The sequence below is a fragment of the Xenopus tropicalis genome, chromosome 1, assembly GCF_000004195.4.
Source record: "Xenopus tropicalis strain Nigerian chromosome 1, UCB_Xtro_10.0, whole genome shotgun sequence".
NCBI classification, from domain to species: Eukaryota; Metazoa; Chordata; class Amphibia; order Anura; family Pipidae; genus Xenopus; species Xenopus tropicalis.
In genome coordinates, this window is record NC_030677.2 from 123,330,731 (window position 1) to 123,345,609 (window position 14,879).

The 14,879-nt window shown below is 37.1% G+C and overlaps 1 long non-coding RNA gene across 1 annotated transcript in view; it reads right to left on the reverse strand.

Moving 5' to 3' along the window:
• Positions 1 to 1,697: 1,697 nt before the first annotated feature.
• Positions 1,698 to 14,879, reverse strand: part of LOC116406524 — a 228,313-nt gene continuing 215,131 nt past the window's right edge. The window contains exon 3 of the long non-coding RNA XR_004219472.1: positions 1,698 to 1,778. This is a non-coding gene — a long non-coding RNA (uncharacterized LOC116406524). The remainder of the gene's footprint in view (positions 1,779 to 14,879) is intronic.

Below are 14,879 nucleotides of genomic sequence, written 5' to 3' on the forward strand. Positions count from 1 at the left end.
ACTGGTGGCTTGATGTCACTGTCCTAATTCATCCCACAGTTGTTCACTTGTGTTAAGGTCAGGGATCTGTGCAGGGTCAGTCAAGTCAAGTTTTTCCACTTTGATCTATACAGACCTCACTTTTGTGCATGGGGGACATTATTTTGCTAAAACAGAAAAGGGCTTCCCCCAAACTGTTGCCATAATAAACAAATACATAAATAAATAATACAATTATAATTAATCAGATAAAATATTTACATTTGATCACTTATAATTTGTGTAAAAATGCTACTACAACTGTTAATAATTATAATAGCATTAGAAAGCACCTAAAACCTCTTAGTCAAATCTTAGAGCTGATGTGCAGTTTCACCTTGGCCAAGACATTTACACTCTTATTTTCTTTATTTATTTTATTGATATGTAACACCAACGCTTTTACAAAGATTTTTCATCAGACACTGACCTTGTGAATCTTACAATTGACTAAGTTTTCAATTACATTCACACACTAGGGTCAGTTTCATATGGAGCCAAAGAACCTTTCTGTATGTCTTGGGACAATGGGAGGAAACCAGAGCACCATAAGCAAACCTATGCAGACACAGTAAGAGCCTACAGCTTCCACACAAGCAGGAGTTTTAAGCCCTGAGCCACTATGCAGCACACAGAGTTACACAGGCCATCCAGACATACAGTACATTCCACAACCATCTGGTTACTTCACGATGTACTACTTCTAAAGGTGGCCATACACATTCAGATTTTAGTCTTCTTCTGACAAACATTCGGATATCGATCGCACATTTAAATGCAATGATCTAAAACTAACATTCAGACTGAAAATGCAGGATAAAATACAAATCGGAAGATGTTCTGAACATGAAATAGTTGGCAGAACTTGTAGGTTCCCCAAATATATTTTCCAATACACAATACATACGCAGATTTTATTGTTATCCGACCAAAATTTTCTAACCTGGCAGATAGACAAAACAACCAATAGCGATGGTACGAAAATTATCGGGACGATAATTCTGAGCTCATGATCCTAAAATCGCACAAGACTAATTTTATTGGTATGTATATGGCCAGGTTTGGATAGTTTTGGAGACAATGTCTGCTACTTATGGAATCTAGGTTTTAAAGTAATCTTAAATTATTTAAAAATGTACTACTTACAAAAAGGCTATTGTCCCAGCTACATCTTAGTATTAATTTACCAATTTACCATTTTACTGTATTCTGTACTTTATAGCCGCAATTGCAGTTGAATAAATTGACGAATTAATCATGTACTCTGTCCAAACATGATCCTTGTAGTTCTGTATAGTTGTGCTCACACACACATAGCACAGTGGGCTACATCTATAGGTGAAGTATATTTGCTCCTAATTTATCATGCACAGACATCATTTCGATGAACACTATGTTCATGCCAAATCCAGTTAAAAGGCATATGGTCAACTCCATGCACTTGCACTTGTGGTTATATATTATCCTTTATTATCTATTCATCATCAATACTGACACTGATTTTTACAGTATAAGCCATGTCTAAATTACAAATATATGGTAAATAATAAATCAGCAACAGAAATCCATGATACTCTACTACAAGGGAGTATGATTTTAATAAATACCATGCAACCAAATCTTATTGCATGCCTCTATCTAATTCCATTCGATATATGAAAAAAATGCTTTACCGGATTCAGTCCACTTACTGCATATTTTATTCCTCAGCAGCTGATTTCAAACTTGCTCTTGTTAGAGGCCTTTGCAAGGCTAGGTCCCTGGAAAATAATGAAAAAATAGACTTTCTTTAAATACGTTTTGGTGAAAATAAATTTTGCACTTCTTTCCCAATATAAAAACTGAAGTGATGCTTTGCATTAATTGAGTTTAGATTAATTTCCTACTGCTGTGCAAGCAAAACAGCAATGTTTAGAGTTCAAGTCATAGAATAACAAGAAGGTAGCAATATACACATGGTCTGTCTTTTTTCATGACTTTATACTTTTTAATAATTTTTAATCTAAAACAGGAATATGAAAGGAACTTAGTATTTCCAATACTAACTTAGTATTTCCAATGCCCCAAATGGGCCAGATGGAATACACCCTCGGGTACTGAGAGAGCTAGGGGTAGAATTGCAGTGGCCCTTGTTTCTGATATTCTCAGACTCTCTTTCATCAGGTATGGTACCTAGGGATTGGAAGAAGGCGAATGTCATTCCCATATTTAAAAAGGGAGTAAGATCTCAGCAAGTTATTTGAAGGCTTGTTAAGGGATCACATTCAAAATTATGTAGTGGAGAATGCCATTATGAGCAGTAATCAGCATGGCTTTATGAAGGACAGGTCATGTCAGACCAATTTAATTGCTTTTTATGATGAGGTAAGTAAGAAGCTGGACAGTGGGGATGCAGTAGATATAATCTATTTGGATTTTGCCAAAGCTTTTGATACCGTTCCCCACAAACGACTGCTTTCTAAGCTAAGGTCTATTGGTCTTAGTGAAGTCATTTGCACATGGATAGAAAACTGGCTACAGGATCGGGTACAGAGGGTGGTTGTTAATGGTACATTCTCTACTTGGAGTAAGGTTCTCAGTGGGGTCCCTCAGGGTTCTGTACTGGGTCCACTTTTGTTTAATTTGTTCATAAATGACTTAGGGGAGGGTATTATGAGTAATGTATCAGTGTTTGCAGATGACACAAAACTCTGCAGACCAGTCAATTCTATCCAGGATGTGACATCCCTGCAGCAGGATCTTGACCAACTGGCAATCTGGGCAGCTAAGTGGCAGATGAGATTTAATGTGGATAAATGTAAGGTCATGCACCTGGGATGTAAAAATATGCAAGCCCCGTATACCCTTAATGGGACTGCACTAGGCAAATCCCTAATGGAGAAGGACCTTGGAGTCCTTGTAGATAATAAACTTGGCTGTAGCAAGCAATGCCAGGCAGCAGCTGCAAGGGCAAACAAGGTTTTGAGCTGTATTAAAAGGGGTATAGATTCACGGGAGGAGGGGGTTATTCTTCCCCTTTACAGAGCGCTGGTAAGGCCCCATCTAGAATATGCTGTTCAGTTTTGGTTTCCAGTGCTCAAACGGGACATTATTGAGTTAGAGAGGGTCCAGAGAAGGGCAACTAAGCTGGTAAAGGGTATGGAAAGTCTCAGTTATGAAGAAAGACTGGCCAAGTTGGGTCTGTTTACACTGGAGAAGAGGCGCTTAAGAGGTGACATGATAACTATGTATAAATATATAAAGGGATCATATAATAACCTCTCTAATGTTTTATTTACCAGTAGGTCCTTCCAACGGACACGAGGGCACCCACTTTGTTTAGAAGAAGGGAGGTTCCATTTAAATATTCGGAAAGGATTTTTTACAGTGAGAGCTGTGAAGTTCTGGAATTCCCTCCCCGAATCAGTCGTGCTGGCTGATACATTATATAGCTTTAAGAAGGGGCTGGATGGATTCTTAGCAAGTGAGGGAATACAGGGTTATGGGAGATAGCTCTTAGTACTAGTTGATCCAGGGACTGGTCCGATTGCCATCTTGGAGTCAGGAAGGAATTTTTTCACCTCTGCGGCAAATTAGAGAGGCTTCAGATGGGTTTTTTTTGCCTTCCTCTGGATCAACTAGTAGTTAGGCAGGTTATATATAGGCATTATGGTTGAACTTGATGGATGTATGTCTTTTTTCAACCCAACTTACTATGTTACTATGTAAATCTGTGTTTGATTTATGGTCTGTACTGCAAGGCATAGGCCTGCACCAATGAATTGTTACCAGCTCAGTTTTATACCAAAGCTCTGCTTTGCATATATATAAATGAATGTTGCGCTGGATAATCAATTGGATAAATGACTAAGTGCCATTAATCTGTTGTCCTGTGGTCATATGAATGCTCTTTAGTCTAATCTTTATTATATAGTGCAAGTGCATGAACTAGGACTGCTGCAAGAGACCAGTGACCTTTAAGAACATCGTATTTGTCGCACCAAGTATGAAAGTTTCGGATTCATTCAAGCTTCAGTATGGTGACTTTCCTTGGGCCAGGTTGGAGCTGCAGAGTGCCATTGAGTCCTATGGGAGGCTTCCAAAAACATGCACAGAAGGATGCACAGAAGTAAGAAAGGTTTTCCCGCCGTTTATGATTGTTCAGATACGAAAATTTTGTGACTTTCGGATCAGCAATACGATATTATTGTGACTAATACGATTTTTTCGGAAGCATTTTCGTGATATTTCCGATCGTCAGAAATTATTGAATACGAATTTTACCATTTCAGGATTCAAACTGGTACTTTGATGAATCAGCCCCTTAAGGTATGGAGATGCAAATTTTCGAAGGGCTCCGTATTCCGAAAACCCAAGATCCATTGTATTCTGCATAACAGATCCCATACTGGTATATATTAAAGGTGACTAAAAGTAACCATTAGGGGCAGTTTTATGAAAAATCACGTAAAAGCTGCTGATTTTCAATAGAAGACATTGGCAATTGTCTTAAACAATATATTTTTACTAAAACATAAAAATTTTCAGTCTCACTGAAAATAAATGCAGCAATATGATTCTCACTTGTGAGTTTTTTCTGAGAAAAAAAAGTATCTGTAAATATTCTGTTTACGATTTGTCATGTGAAATATTCAACTCTGTTTTTTTAAAGAATAAAGGCTGTTTTTATCATTTGTAACCTGCAAAGGCATATTTAAATATTTAAATTCCTATACATGTTTTTAGCCATCTTCATGGATTTATGCAGGGCTAGTAAACACTAATAATAAGTATTTTCACAGTATTTTTATTTTTCTAGGGGATCAGCAAATGAAGAAATAGTGAAGAGATATTTATTTAACCAACATAATGTTGTAAATGTTGTTACTGCTTTTAAAGCATTGTTTATAATGGGTACACAGATAACAGATACCATACATATTGGTATTCTACAGACATTACCAAACTGGATTCCCCATTCTTAAGCTGGCCATACACGCACCGATACTATCGTACGAAACCTCGTTTCGTATGATATTCGGTGCGTGTATGGCATGTCGGCGAGTCGACCGATATCGCAGGAAGCTGCTGATATCGGACGACTCGCCGATCGGCCAGGTTAGAAAATTTTGATCGGGCGCCATAGAAGGCGCCTGACCAAAATCTGCCGTCAGGGCTGAATCGGCAGAGGGAGGTAGAAATCCTATTGTTTCTACCTCCTTATCTGCTGTTTCAGCCCTGACTGTGTGTGGCGGATCTGACGATGTTTCGTGCGACCGTTGGTCGCACGAAACATCGTCAGATCGCCACGTGTATGGCCAGCTTTACTCTTGTTAAAGCCACTGATCTCTGTAGTATATTAAATTGTCAGCATCTCAAATTCTAGTCCCTCACACATTATTTCCTTTTGTTCAGACCAATAAGTAATGAAATAATGCATGTCTTATTAGTGTCTCACATGTAAATATGGTAACACTGCAGATGCATACATACTGAAACCTACTGCTAACTCATTTGGCCCCTGCAAAACAAGCACATTTGATTGCATTTGCTGCAGGAAAAGCATATAAGCAAAAGGATGTTGAAACTTAATGGATGTCAATGCGTGTTATACCTCCTAGCAAATTAGATTTCAAGCTCTAACAGAGAAGTGGATTCAACCATGTTACAGTATATCTGTAATGTATATGGAAACTAGCACACTAAATTCATGCATATATTTTTATTGAATATCATTTTCAGCAATAAACTAGGTAAATATAACTCTCTCCATTGGTAGGATAAAGACAAAATAGAGTCAACATTGTAAGTTGCGACATGTCTTGCTTTCACCTTAGGTTATTATATGACTAGCTCACTAACATGGAGTAGCTTTAGTTCCCTTTTTGCCCTGTTTAGTTCAAGAAATAGCATAAATTTGTAAAACAACAGACTTTGGGGCACATTTATCAAAGCATGGTAATTGCGAAAAATTTGTATTTTTTTTAAAGCTTATAGCTTTTCGTATTGTTAATGATAATATCGTTTAAAAAGTATGACTTTTTCATGATACATTTGTTATTCCATAAAAAAGTTATACTTTTCGTACTTTGCGTAACGACAACGAAAATTTTGGAATTCATTCAAGCTTTGGTATCGTGACTATCTTTAGGCCAGGTTGGAGCTGCAGAGTGCCATTAAGTCCTATGGAAGGCTTCCAAAATCATGCATTGACGTTTCAAAGTCAGAAAGTTTTCTTTCCGTTTACTATCGTTTGGATACGAAAATTTTGTAACTTTCGGATCACAACCACAATATTTTCATACGACCACGACACAAATTTTCAATTTACGCACATCAGAAATTATCATGGTTAGTATGAATTTTTTCCAATCGTACTTTGAAAAGTAACTCACTCCTACATAATAGGAATCACTTACAAATTCAGTCGCAAGCACCGTTTTGCTTAAATGGATGCAAATACTATGAGTATTGACACCATTTATTGCAGGCCCTTATGTCCAAACACACTCTTTGCATTGTTGTGCTGTGTAGGGGACTGGTAAATAATGCCCCTTTTTCACTGGTAGTCGCATAGTTATTTAAATGCCTATAGTAGGTCCTTTATTTAGCAGGGAAGTAAGTCCCTTTGTCTGGGTTCTAGCATGAATCTTGCAGTTCTACAGTTTGAAGTGTGTTATAATATAATAGCTTAGCAGCCACATGTTCAGGGTCCATTTTGTTAGATCTCAACCTGGAGCAGGCAGGTGGAACAGAGTGGAACCTGGGCTTAGTAGTAGGCCCAGATAAGTCAGGCATAGTTCTGTTATAGGTTGCGCTAGGTGTGACAGAAACAGCTAGTTAGGATAAGTTAGTTGAGCGGCTCTGACGAGGATCATAGAGGGATTATTATGATGGCTGTACTTTGCCCAGAAGTAGGGTCATCCCAGTGTACAGACTCTACAGACAGGGCTAGATAGTAAATTGCCTGGGTTCCACTTGGGAGGAGCATTACCCCAGAGCTGGGAGTAACCGATTCTTGCCCTGCGGGGATAGAGTCAGTGTGACCAAGTACTATGAGTATGTGCCTGACCTGTATCTTGTCTAAAACCTGCATTACTATTTGTTACTACTCCTATGTGGATCAGTTCAATAAATAAGTTCCTGTCTTAGTTAAGAACCACTGGCACCCTCTTTCTGAGTTACAGTTGCACAACATAGTGGCCTCCATGTCTGAGAGAAATAATCTTATACTGGATACAGTTTGGTGTATCTTTTGGTCTTACAAGTACCTAATTTACCATAAGCTTACAGCTGAAAACACAATAAATACAAGTTTATCTATTGACACTGTAGATTCCTGGGGAATGTGGTAGTAATTCCAGGGTTCCCACAGCAGGTAGCGTGAAAAGGTGCAGCAAAAGAATTACACACAAGTGTAATTTGAATGCTGAGCACCAAAACTGATGCAATCTTAGCTCTGAAAATATTAACTGCAGCAACTACTGGAGCAAGTATCTTCTACAGGCAACATATTTCACATTCCAGCATTGGTATCCAGTGAAAAATGCTTTTTAGAGCACCAAGGGGATAGCTAAATAACACTGGCCTATGACATGTGGCATGAAGGTATTTTTAAATTTCATGTTTTGGACTGTTCCCGTTCACGTTGCAAGAGCAGAACACTTGCAGAGATGTTATCCTCCTGAAAAAGGAAGCCAGGTAATGCCCTACTGCACCCGGTAAATAAACTTGTTATCCCAGTTGGGAGTGGAACTATGGGAGACTACCAGAAAAAAAGTCTGAAAGTGGCAAATCACTCCTTTTTCCTTTTGCTATATTTGTATTTGATATACAGGTATAGGACCCATTATCCAGAATGCTCGGGACCAAGGGTATTTCGGATAAGGGGTCTTTCCGCTATTTGGATCTCAATACCTTAAGTCTACTAAAAAATCAATAAAACATTAATTAAACCCAATAGGATTGTTTTGCATTCAATAAGGATTATTTATATCTTAATTGGGATCCATTACAAGGTACAGTTTTATTTCTACATAGAAAAAGGAAATCAGTTTTAAAATTCTGAATTATTTGCTTATAATGGAGTCTATGGGAGACAGGCTTTCCGTAATTCGGAACTTTCTGGATAACGGGTTTCCGGATAAGGGGTCAGATACCTGTATATGTATTTCCCTGCGAAAATGTTACTTGTTTCTCTGAAGAATGCAGTGCTCTTGTGAACATGCTGGAATTCAGTACAATCCACAATAATCCTTTTAATCTGTTTATTTCGTCTCAAAAGAGGATAATCTCTCTTTCACAGGTATGTGCAAATAGAAGCCATTGAAATACAAATTTTAGAAGACATTTGGGAAATATTAAAAACATACAAACAAATAAAGAAAGCACATTTTGATATCTTCTAAAGTGTTTTTTGTTTAGTCTACATGTATGTGCTAGCTGTGGCACATAAGGTCGGTAGGGATTTCTTTTTTTTTACATTATCTGCTATAACAACATGATATTTCTAATTGCAATTTAAATTGAAATGATCCTTGTTTATTTAAAAGAAATGTATGTCTTTGCAAATTGAGATTCAAAATGATGAATGTCCTTCCAGCTCATTCCGTTCTTGAGAAAAGGCAAGCTATTTTAGCATTTAAAGAATAAACCTGGGAAAAACATTTTTCATTTGCCATATTTATTAATATTTAATCTGTAGCTGTAAGTGTGCATGTGGTGCAGGGAGATTCATTTTTCAGGACAGTCACTTATCAGTGTGGTACATGTGAGGTGATCCTACAGCATACAAGGAGAATGAAGGGCAAGTAACCCTGCAAGATATATCATGTTCTGAAAATAGACTCAGCCAAAGGATATCATTTTTTACTATCAGGTTCACTTGGAATTTTGAGAATTAGAGAAACATGCTACAAATCTTTCTCATTTAAAATAAGATGCACACCCTTGAAAATGGTTATCACCAAGAACCTCTATAAAGCATTTCTACTAAGCGAATGCTGTGCATTTTATAGGCTCTATTTTCAGTGAGTTTATTACAAATCAGTGCATTTAGAAACAGTTTCCTGTTGTGCTCAGATTAACTCTTGTAATCAGTTCAGTTATATCATCCATTACAAAACGCACGATTGAAAAGAAAATATAACAGAATTTATAGCAGTTTATGTTCACTGTACACCCATAGCTAGCTGTATTATTTAAAAAAAAATATAACAAATCCAATGAGCAGTTTTTCAGAAGTGTAAATGTAATGGAACAGTAGGCCGCAGTCTTTCATTGCTTTGCATAGCTAAAATCCAGTTATGCAATTAACTTTTTGTGTTTCCAGCCAGTCTGTGTATTGGGCAGTCAAAAAAACTTGAATCCCATTGAATTAAAAAATAATATATAAGGCTCTACAGCATTTTTGGATTGCTCATGATAATAACACTGAATACCCTTTTATTTTTTTCCAGGGACATTATGTCGGATTGAGGCATTCCTGAGGCACTGGGCAGGACAAAGGTTTTAGCAAGTTTGCCGTTGTGAGATCCCAGATCATACTGGATAAATATAATGACAATTACAGTATTGTAATGGGCTAATCAGTAAAACTGGCCTATGGCAAGAAATGAATATTTGTCAGCAGGTGTCGATTTAGTCAGTATAGCCTATGGTAAGCACCAGCTCTTGGCAAGTTGAAATTATTGGACCCCATGCCCGTGGGTGCACTGCATAGCATCATACTATACTTCCTAGCACCAGCTGCCCTTCTGCAAAGTGCTTGTTACAGGCTTGCAAAATCAGCAATTGCTCACTCCTCACAATATATAAATAGCACTTGCAGCCACCTGAACAAAAGAGCCCTAGGGAATCTCTGATGATAAAGTCTGAGCAGTGATTAGGGTGGGGGGCACTACTGCTGCTATCAGTTGCTCATACTAAAGAAGTAAATTATTATATAACAATGAGACAGCTTTAGTATATAGATGAACCAACATAACCTCAAACTAAACCTAACAAAAACTGAATTAATCATCTTACACCTAAGCCTGGTCCTATTCCCCCTCCATTGTCGTTTCTGACAATATTAACACCACTGTCAAAATGTGCTACTTTTTCCTAAGCAATAATGCCAAAATCCATCCCTTTCTCTCACCTGGAATAGCTAGCTCTCATCCTATCCCAACTAGACTACAGCAACCTGATACTAACTGGCCTTACTAGCCCCCATCTCTCCCCGGTACAGTCTGCTAAACACTTACACACATTATCCACTGTTGCTAGAATGCTCTTCCTCTCATCCAAGAGATTTCAGGCTCCTCCCATGCTGAAGTCCTTATCATGACTTCCCATTAAACAAAGAATACCTTACAAACTCCTTCTCATAATCTTCAAAGCCCTTCATTCCTCTGTTCCTCACTACATCTCTTCTCTTATGTCTCCATATGTTTCTGGCTGCCTCCTCTGCTCCTCAGAGGGAGTGCCTGGTTGCACTCCCAACTAACTAACTATTGCAATTTCCTGACTTCAGATCAGGCTCTTATAGTGCATGATGTGCCAACCACTGGAACCTGCAGCACTTAAAATTCTACTATTTGTGTCTGTAAGTTACCCACTCACTTAGATTGTAAGCTCTATGGGGTTGGGACCACCAGTCTCTTGTCTCTTTGACATCTAGCACTGGTGAATATTTAATGCAACTGTACTGTATAATAATATAAATACATACATATATTCAGAAGTAAAGTAAAAATGATGTGTTATAATGACAATTTCCTGTGCCATGTTGTTCGGCTTAGTAAAGGTATGTAAGTGTTTATTGCTTTAGGCCAATGCTATTAAAATAACTAAAAGTATTTAAGAATAATGTTAGTCCATTGTCCATATTTATCAGAAATATTTTTTCCGTCTCCATTTAATTACACAACTATTCTCAATTGTTTTTTTTTTTTATATATCATGGCCAAATGCAATCAGTAATTAGACTTCTACTTGTATATTTATTCCTTAATAATGCCTGCACCACAAATTACTGCACTGAATAAATTCACAATAAAGCAAGTGTTTAATATGCATATATCATGTTCTTTGTTCAAAATGTTTCTAATACATTTCAATTCACATCACCAGTCTCAGTGTTTGTTTAGTGATTACTGTGTTATCAGTCTCTTCTGCTTTGTAATAATAATACTCAATCACTATAGAAGCAATGGATCTGATAATTTGTCTTTTTCCAAATGTTACCAAACAATCATTACTCTTTTTCCTTGCTGAACAGTTCTCTTTGTATTACTTCATGAAAGTAGTCACACTGACACATCCCTGTTACTGATTCTTGGCATCACTTCCAAAAGAGGCCCACATTATTAAAAGGGCTGAAAACATTGTCATTCTACATAGTTTACACAAATATTTCTGCAAATCTCAGAAAACCCATATTATTCAAAGGTAAAGTGTGAAATGGGAATTGTAGTCCATCCACAGGGCCTGTGGCCTCATGAAAGACAGTCCTCCAGCGGATCCTCCACCTGATCTTTGAATATTTGGCTCCATATTCCTTGCTCTTGCAACTTAAGTTAGAGACATTAAACAAGGTTTTTCTAGCACCAAACAACTATCATTACATCCAGGCTTCTGATGTTAAATTAGCTACAGTGTAATATGGGAAAGCTAATATTTGCATAGTAATCTTTTTATATTATACAAAAGCAAGATGACTGATGTATGGCTGGTAAGCACAATTATTACTGCACACTCTCCCATGGATTAATTGAGCATATAGAGGGCCAGATCTGTCATTCAGGCTTGAATGTGACCAGTGTGATCCTGCTATAGGCAAGAGTAGACGTTCCAACACATTTCAAATTATATGTATCTTTTTACATTTACTTTTTATTTGCATTCATACATTACAAAACATATCTCCAGAAACACTAACAATCAGAAGCAAAATCTGAGGTGTTCAAGTTTCAAGTTTTATTGTCATATACAAATAACAATGAAGCATCATTACCGTAATGACATTTTTTGACCCGTGTTCTTTTGTCTTTACATAGACAAAAAAAAAATACAAATATTAAATATAATAAAAGTGTGCAATAAAGGTAAAAGTATTTACAATAAAAACATGCAATGAATTTGAAATAGTGCAGTGAGGATTTAAAGTGGCTTTGCTTAAAGTGACATTGTGAAGAGTTCATAGAAATTTTTGCATTTGGGATTTGTATGTACTCATTTTAGCTCACTAGATACATTCATTATAAATATATACTAAGTTATACATTTCTCTAGTACCACACAAGTATACAGCTCTTTAAAGAGCAAGGGACTGAAAAAAATATTGAATATGATAAAATAAATCTACAATAAATATAAATAAAAAAGATCTAAATGTTCTAAGGAAAGAATTTACTGGAATTATACTATTATATTTCATTTATACTGGGGAAAAAAAACTTTAAAACTTTCAAAGGAAACAAAATACATTTCCTCATTTGGGAAATAATTTTACAGGAGGGGGTCCTGTATCAATGGCCATGATCTCAAGAACCTAACTGACTCCATGCGGTTTGAGTACGGATGCTGGAAATTCTTATCAGCAATGTCTGCATCAGTGGCTTCTAGAATTCTAGAATATTTTTAGTATAGACTTTCTTGTTTCTGGTTTAACATTTGGTCCAACTATAGGTTCCAGAAAAAACTAGAGCAGCAAAACTAATCTTCCATGATCTCCCTGAATTGCCTTCAGATTGACCTATATACCTCCATCCTTGGGATAAAGCAACATTTTCCAGATTGTTAGGCATTAAAACCCCTTCTGGTTCAGCATTTGGCAAGGGACCCTCTACTATCTTACTATAGTTCCAAGAATTGTACTGCAGTTTATAAAAACTACAAATGTAAAAATATTATTTATGAAAGTCTTTATGATTACATCTAAAAATATATATTTAGTTTCAACAGAAATTTGCACTCCTGCTATAGAACCTTGTTATACATAAAAATGATGTCAAAAGGACTGTTCAAGTGTACCCTTGATCAGGCATCAGAATTTGTGAAATTGACCATAATAATGCAGGAGTCACTTTATTTTTTTTCTGAATTAGACTTCACACAAGCATGCAGAGCTTGGAATTGCTATATCACACTGTAGATCTGTTAACGCTGACCTGGTTCATTTGGTTGCTGTGAAAAAGGAACAAGGAAAAGGGATGAAAATAAAACAAAAGAGAAAATCGATAAGTTCGCGTTGAAATAGTGAAGACCTTCCCAGGAGGATTTTGTGATTTTCCACTTTTAAATGCTCAGCAATCTATTCTTAGGTAAAGTAACATTTTATTTCTGCTTCCTAAGCAGTTTTCGACCTCGGCTTTATAAAACTGAAACTGTCATGTTATTTGGAATGATCAACACTTAAATAATACAAAAAAATGCTAAATATTCCTTATTGCTAATGGCTACACCTGGCCCTCCTCACTGTTATGCAATCTGACCAAGAATAGTGTCTCGGAGAAAGAATAAGTCTGACATCTAGGGGCATATTTAAATTCTGACTGAGTGAATTCAGTCATTTGCCTGAACACAGATGGGTAAAGATTGATAAATCTACCCCTTAGCCTTTGTATTGCCCCCAAGTAAAAATGCAACTAATCTACTACATGTTATTATCCAAGTAAAACAGAAACTTAGCTGGAGAGCTGGAGAGAGTGCAGAGACGTGCAACTAAACTGGTAAAGGGGATGGAAGATTTAAGCTATGAGGTTAGACTGTCGAGGTTGGGGTTGTTTTCTCTGGAAAAGAGGCGCTTGCGAGGGGACATGATTACTCTGTACAAGTACATTAGAGGGGATTATAGGCAGATGGGGGATGTTCTTTTTTCCCATAAAAACAATCAACGCACCAGAGGTTACCCCTTTAGATTAGAGGAACGGAGCTTCCATTTGAAGCAGCGTAGGTGGTTTTTCACGGGGAGGGCAGTGAGGTTGTGGAATGCCCTTCCTAGTGATGTGGTAATGGCAGATTCTGTTAATGCCTTTAAGAGGGGCCTGGAAGAGTTCTTGAACAATCAGAATATCCATGGCTATTGTGATACTAATATCTACAGTTAGGGGCACATTTACTAACCCACGAACGGGCCGAATGCGTCCGATTGCATTTTTTTTGTAATGATCGGTAATTTTGCGATTTTTTTCGGCGTCTTTACGATTTTTGCGTAAAAACGCGATTTTTTTCGGCGTCTTTACGATTTTTGCGTAAAAACGCGAGTTTTTCGTAGCCATTACGAAAGTTGCACAAAGTCGCGATTTTTTCGTAGCGTTAAAACTTGCGCGAAACGTCGCGCCTTTTAAGTTTTAATGCTACGAAAAAGGCGCGACTTTGCGCGCAAGTGTTAACGCTACGAAAAAATTGCAACTTTGCACAACTTTCGTAAAGACGCCGAAAAACTCGCGTTTTTACGCAAAAATCGTAAATACGCCGAAAAACTCGTGTTTTTACGCAAAAATCGTAAAGACACCGAAAGAATCGCAAAAAATACAAAAAAGTCGCAAAATGTTCGTTTCCAATCGGAATTTTTCCAATTCGGATTCAAAATCGTGTCTAATAAATCAGCCCCTTAGTGTTGGTGGTTGTATGTGTGGTTTGTGTATGTGGGTGTATGGATTGGTGGGTGTGGGTTATGTGTGCTGGGTTTACTTGGATGGGTTGAACTTGATGGACTCTGGTCTTTTTTCAATCCTATGTAACTATGTAACTATGTAATAAAGGCTTGTCTCTCTCTAAGAAGGCCTATATTTACAAAGTCTTTAACAAGCATGTGTGTTCTATTTAAGGACTGTGAGCTTTATAATTAGCCCATACCAAAACTACACTGTCATATATGTATTTTTCCAATTGTG